This window comes from Nomascus leucogenys, chromosome 17, assembly GCF_006542625.1.
Source record: "Nomascus leucogenys isolate Asia chromosome 17, Asia_NLE_v1, whole genome shotgun sequence".
NCBI classification, from domain to species: domain Eukaryota; kingdom Metazoa; phylum Chordata; class Mammalia; order Primates; family Hylobatidae; genus Nomascus; species Nomascus leucogenys.
The window spans coordinates 46,229,175-46,234,687 of NC_044397.1; the positions used below are offsets into that span (position 1 = coordinate 46,229,175).

At 50.4% G+C, this 5,513-nt stretch overlaps 1 protein-coding gene across 4 annotated transcripts in view; it reads right to left on the bottom strand.

Annotated features, from left to right (window-relative positions):
* Positions 1-4,950, bottom strand: part of TMEM248 (transmembrane protein 248) — a 35,873-nt gene extending 30,923 nt beyond the window's left edge. The window contains exons 1-2 of one of the 4 annotated variants that reach the window (XM_030796133.1): positions 3,977-4,241; positions 1,854-2,033 (exon numbers count right to left, since the gene is read on the bottom strand). The gene's annotated coding sequence lies outside the window, so the exon portion shown is untranslated. The other 3 variants (XM_030796131.1, XM_003276055.4, XM_030796134.1) reach the window with 3 other exon arrangements.
* Between the last annotated feature and the right edge of the window lie 563 nt (positions 4,951-5,513).

Sequence of the window (5,513 nt, forward strand, 5' to 3'; positions counted from 1 at the left end):
ACAGAGTTTCTCAAGAGACCGACAAACGGCCAACAGATATAGTTGGCCAACATATCACAATCACTAGAGAAATGCAAATTAAAATCACAATGAGATATCATCTCGCGCCTGTCAGAATGACTTTTATCAAAGAAAGACAAATGCTGGTGAGAATGTGGAGCTAAGGGAGCCGTCATGCACTGTGGGAATGTAAATTAGTACAGCCATGATGGAAAACAGCACAGAAATTCCTTTAAAAACTAAAAATAGGCCGGGCGTGGTGGCTCACGTCTGCAATCCCAGCACTTTGGGAGGCTGAGGCGGGTGGATCATGAGGTCAGGAGTTCAAGACCAGCTTGACCAACATGGTGAAACCCTGTCTCTACTAAAAATACAAAAAATTAGCCGGGCGTGGTGGCGTGCACCTGTCATCTCAGCTACTCGGGAGGTTGAGGCAGGAGAATCGCTTGAACCTGGGCAACAGAGCGAGACTCTGTCTCCAAAAAAAAGAAAAAAGAAAAAAGAAAAAACTACAAATAGAATTACTTTATGATCCAGCAATCCCACTGCTGAATATATACTACCCCCAAATTGAAATCAGATTGTCAAAGAGATGTCTGTTCACTGCAGCACTATTTGCCACAACATGGACAGAAGCAAATGTTATACTAAGAGAAATAAGCCAGGCACAGAAGCACAATATAGGATTCCACTTATATGTGGAATCTAGAAGACAATGGAACTCATTGCAGCAGAGAGCAGAACTATAGTTACAGAAGCAGGGGGTGGGGAACAGGGAGATGATGGTCAAAGGGTACGAAGTCCGTTAGAGAAAAGGAACATATTTTTTCTTTTTTGAGTTATATTGCACAGTGTGGTAAATATAGTTAATACAGTTATTTTTGGGTGGCTCACACCTTTAATCCTAGCACTTTGGGAGGCCGAGACGGGAGGATCACTTGTGCCCAGGAGTTTGAGACCAGCCTGAGTAACCAAGTGAGACCTTGCCTCTACAAAAAATCAAAAAATTAGCCAGGTGTGGTGGTGTACACCTGTGCTCCCAGCCACTCAGGAGACTGAGGCAGGAGTACCACTTGAGCCCAGGAGGAGGAGGGTGCAGTGAGCCATGATCACCCACGGCACTCCAGCCAGGACAACAGAGCAAAACTGTCCCGTAATAATTATTTTTTTTAATTAAAAAATAAGGCCGGGCCTGTTGGCTCACGCTTGTAATCCCAGCACTTTGAGAGGCCAAGGCAGGCAGATCACAAGGTCAGGAGTTCAAGACCAGCCTGATTAACATGGCGAAACTCCATCTCTTCTAAAACACAAAAAAATTAGCCAGGCGTGGTGGTGCATGCCTGTAGTCCCAGCTACAAGGGAGGCTGAGGCAGGAGAATCGTTTGAACCTGGGTGGCAAAGGTTGCAGTGACCGAGATCATGCCACTACACTCCAGCCCAGACAACAAGGCGAGACTCCATCTCAAATAAATAAACAAATAAAAATAAGGCCAGGTGTGGTGGCTCATGCCTGTAATCCCAGCACTTTGGGAGGCCGTGGTGGGTGGACCACCTGAGGTCAGGAGTTTGAGACCAGCCTGACCAACATGGTGAAACCCTGTCTCTACTAAAAATAGAAAAATTAGCCAGGCATGGTGGCGGGCATCTGTAATCCCAGCTACTCAAGAGGCTGAGGCAGGAGAATCGCTTAAACCCGGAAGGCGGAGGTTGCAGTGAGCTGAGATCGCGCCACTGCACTCCAACCTGGACGACAGCGCGAGACTCCGTCTCAAAAAATATATATAAAATAAAATAAAGGCTAAGACTGAGGCCAGTGAGGTCCTGAGATCAGTCATATAATCTAGAGCAATTACATGGCATCCTGTGTGAATGGCTTCAAAGGTTCTTCAGTACTGGGCAAGGGAAACACACCATCTCTGTGACGTGGACCAGATGTCACTAAAAACCCTCTGGAGAGGACTGAAGGGCTTGCCATTTATCCTTTGGCTGTAGCCAGAGCTGCAGAGACCAGACTAGAGCTGTGCTCCTACAAACTAAACACAGGCACTGAAACAACTCACAGACATCAAATTTAATTTTCTGATTGTCAATACCAGACAGGAATGACAATTAGCATCTTTTTCATTGTCCTTAATAAGTTAAGCATTGTTTCATGCTACCGGCCTCTTAAAGAACATGACAAACCCATTAAATGAAAACAATTCTTTAGAAACCAAAGGCCGGGCCTGGTGGCTCAAGCCTGTAATCCCAGCACTTTGGGAGGCTGAGGCAGGCGGATCACTTGAGGTCAAGGGTTTGAGACCAGCCTGGCCAACATGGTGAAACCCTGTCTCCATTAAAAATACAAAAATTAGCTGAGTGTGGCGGCATGCACCTGTAGTCCCAGCTACTCAGGAGGCTGAAGAATCTGTTGAACCCAGAAGGCGGAGGTTGCCGACTGCGTCACTGCACTCCAACCTGGGCAACAGAGCAAGATTCCATCTCAAAGAAAACAAAAACAAAAACAAAACCCAGAAATCTACCAGAAGCTAGACTGGGTAGCTTATGCTTATCTTTCTTAGAAAAGCATTTAACCCTTAACTAGCTGCCTCTGCCAATATTTCTAGGCACTGATTGTCCAGCTACCTAGCCTGGGTGCTTGTCCACCAACTGGCCCTAGTTTTTTCATTTCCCAGTTAATTCTGAATGGCCCAAATTCTCCTGATCTTTCTAGGTCCACCTCAAAGGTTACTTCACGAGTTTCGGGCCGAGCGAGGTGGCTCACACCTATAATCCCAGCACTTTGGGAGGCCAAGGTGGGCAGATCACCTGAGGTCAGGAGTTCAAGACCAGCCTGGCCAACAATGTGAAACCTCGTCTCTACCAAAAATACAAAAAATTAGCCAGGCGTGGTGGCGGGCGACTGTAATCCCAGCTACTCAGGCGGCTGAGGCAGAAAAATCGCTTGAACCTGAAAGGCAGAGATTGCAGTGAGCTAACTTTGCGCCACTGCACTCCAGCCTGGGCAACAGAGCAAGACTCTGCCTCAAGAAAAAAAAAAAAAAAAGTTTCTGATCCTAACCGTAACAAAATCCCGAACAGTTGGTATACCACTATGGCAATTCAGTCCTGCCACATTTTCTAGCCTATTGCTTCCTCTAAGTACGTTCCTTACAGGCAGAAACTATTAATATATTTGCACTTAGGCCGGGTGCGGTGGTTCACGCCTGTAATCCCAGCACTTTGGGAGGCCGAGGAGGATGGATCACCTGAGGTCAGGAGTTCAAGACCAGCCTGGCCAACATGGTGAAACCCTGTCTCTACTAAAAATACAAAAATTAGCTGGGCATGGTGGCGAGCACCTCTAATCCCAGCTACTAGGATGGCTGAGGCAGGAGGATTGCTTGGACCTGGGAGGCAGAGGTTGCAGTGAGCAGAGATCGCGCCACTGCACTCCAGCCTGGGCAACAAGAGCGAGACTCTGTCTCAAATATATATATATACACTTAGCTCTACCTTTCCTCCTTGCAACAGATGCAGCTAGAGCCTAAACGGAGAAGGTGCCAGTTAACCAGCGTTTGGTGATTTTAGTATTGAGACTTCAGTACTAGCAGTGATTCCAATCCACCTGATTCAGGCCACAGGAATTCTCCCAGAATCTTCACCACAAGTTGAAACTCCAAATCCTTAATCCTAGAGAGTAAATGCACTTAGGGTCAATGCACACCTAAGTATACCTTAGGTGCGCGACAGGTCTATTCCTGTCAGAATCCCTAGATGAAAAGAGGAAGTAGGTGGACACCCTTATCGGTCAAGCGCTGATGGAACACTCATCTACAAATGAGATACACATGCTGAGACCCTAAGCTGACCCAAGCTGACGGTGCTTTATCACATATTCATCAGCAGTCTCGGAGTTTTTCTTCCCATTCCCTCCCATAGCAGCTCACCTTTGAGGCAGAAAAGAAGCAGTTCAGGGGGAAGCCACAATCCTTACCAAGCAGGCTTCAGAGAAGCTCACCATTCATCAGCCAGTGAGAGCTGTCACCTGCTAGTTGAGAATTAAACTCAGACATCAGATTCTTCCACAAAGGCCTCCTCACCAGCTCTCCAATGGGTACGGCGTTCAGACGACTCAAAACAGCACAACAGGCCTGGTTTTATTTCTGATGGTCCCCATCAAGGGAAATGAAACTACATGCCTCTAGATTACCTTGCGATCACTCCTCATTTTATTAAAAACATGAAGAATCCACCCTATTCTGGATATTTACCAAGCTTGACCCAGGGAACACCACTATGCCATTTAACTTTGTGCACGTACGTGAGTCTCTCCCTCCCACCTTTCTGAGATGTGTTTCACTGCCAAACGGAGAAGAAACACAAACACTCCCCAAAGTCGAAAAATGGCAAACGACCAAAATGTTTCCCGTGCCAAATCCGAATTATCCAGGCCTCGGCTCCAGACGTGGGAAGTCCCGCCATCTCCAAGGCCGGCAGGGAACCCTGGCTCGGGGGACGCGAGTGGGCAAACCCCAGTGTGGGGGAACCAGGCCGAGGTCGGCCGATGCTGGGCGACCCCCGCCAGCAGTTGGGGCGGGGTCTGCAACCCGAGAAGCGGTAAAAGAAGCCGGCGGAGGAGCCGCTCCCAACCAGCACGCTCCCCGCTCCCGGCCCCGCGGGCAGCCCCGACTGGGCCCGACCCCAGCCCGCCCTCCAGCCCTGGCTCACCCCGCCCCGGCAGGCAGATGCGCGCCCCGGGCCCAGCTGGGCCAGCTGCTCGGCGGACGCCCGCGGCCGCGCTGGGCTCACTCGTGGCGGCGCGTGGCGGGCCCGGGGCCGCTCGGCACCATCTTCTCTCCGCGCCGGGGGCAGCGTCCGGCTCCGCGAGGCCGACGCGAGGACCAGACGCCAACCGGGCTCCCGCCGCCGCTTCAGCTCGGGCTCCGGCAACCGCGGTTTCCGGATGAAAAAAAAAAAAAAAAAAAACCACGCCACCTCCAACGCCGCCGTGACCTCCGACCCCGGGCGTCCGACGGCGGCGCGGCCGGGACAAGCTTCATCAGAGGCAGGCGGCGGAGACCACGCTTCCGGGACTGGTGGTGTGCATGCGGACGTGCGTGGAGTGCGTGATGGACGTTTATGGGTCTGTGTGCGGGTGTGGTGTTGTGCGTGTGCATGTGCGCGTAGTGCGTATATGTGGCTGGTAGTGTGCATTGTGTACGACGGTGTGTGCAGTGCATGTATGTGCATCTGTGCGCGTGTGGTGTGTGATGGGTGTGGGCGTGTGCATGTGTCGATGTGTAGGGAGTGCGCACACGTGTGTGCATGCTCATGTGTGTGCTGTGCTTGTGTCTGTTGATGTGCTTGTATATTAATCACTGCTGATAAACATAATTTTGGACCAGGTGCGGTGGCTCAGGCCTGTAATCCCAGCACTTTGGGAGGCCAAGGCAGGAGGATCGCTTGAGCCCTGGAGTTCCAGACCAGCCTGGGTAACATAGGGAGTCTCTGTCTCTATTTATAAGTAAAAT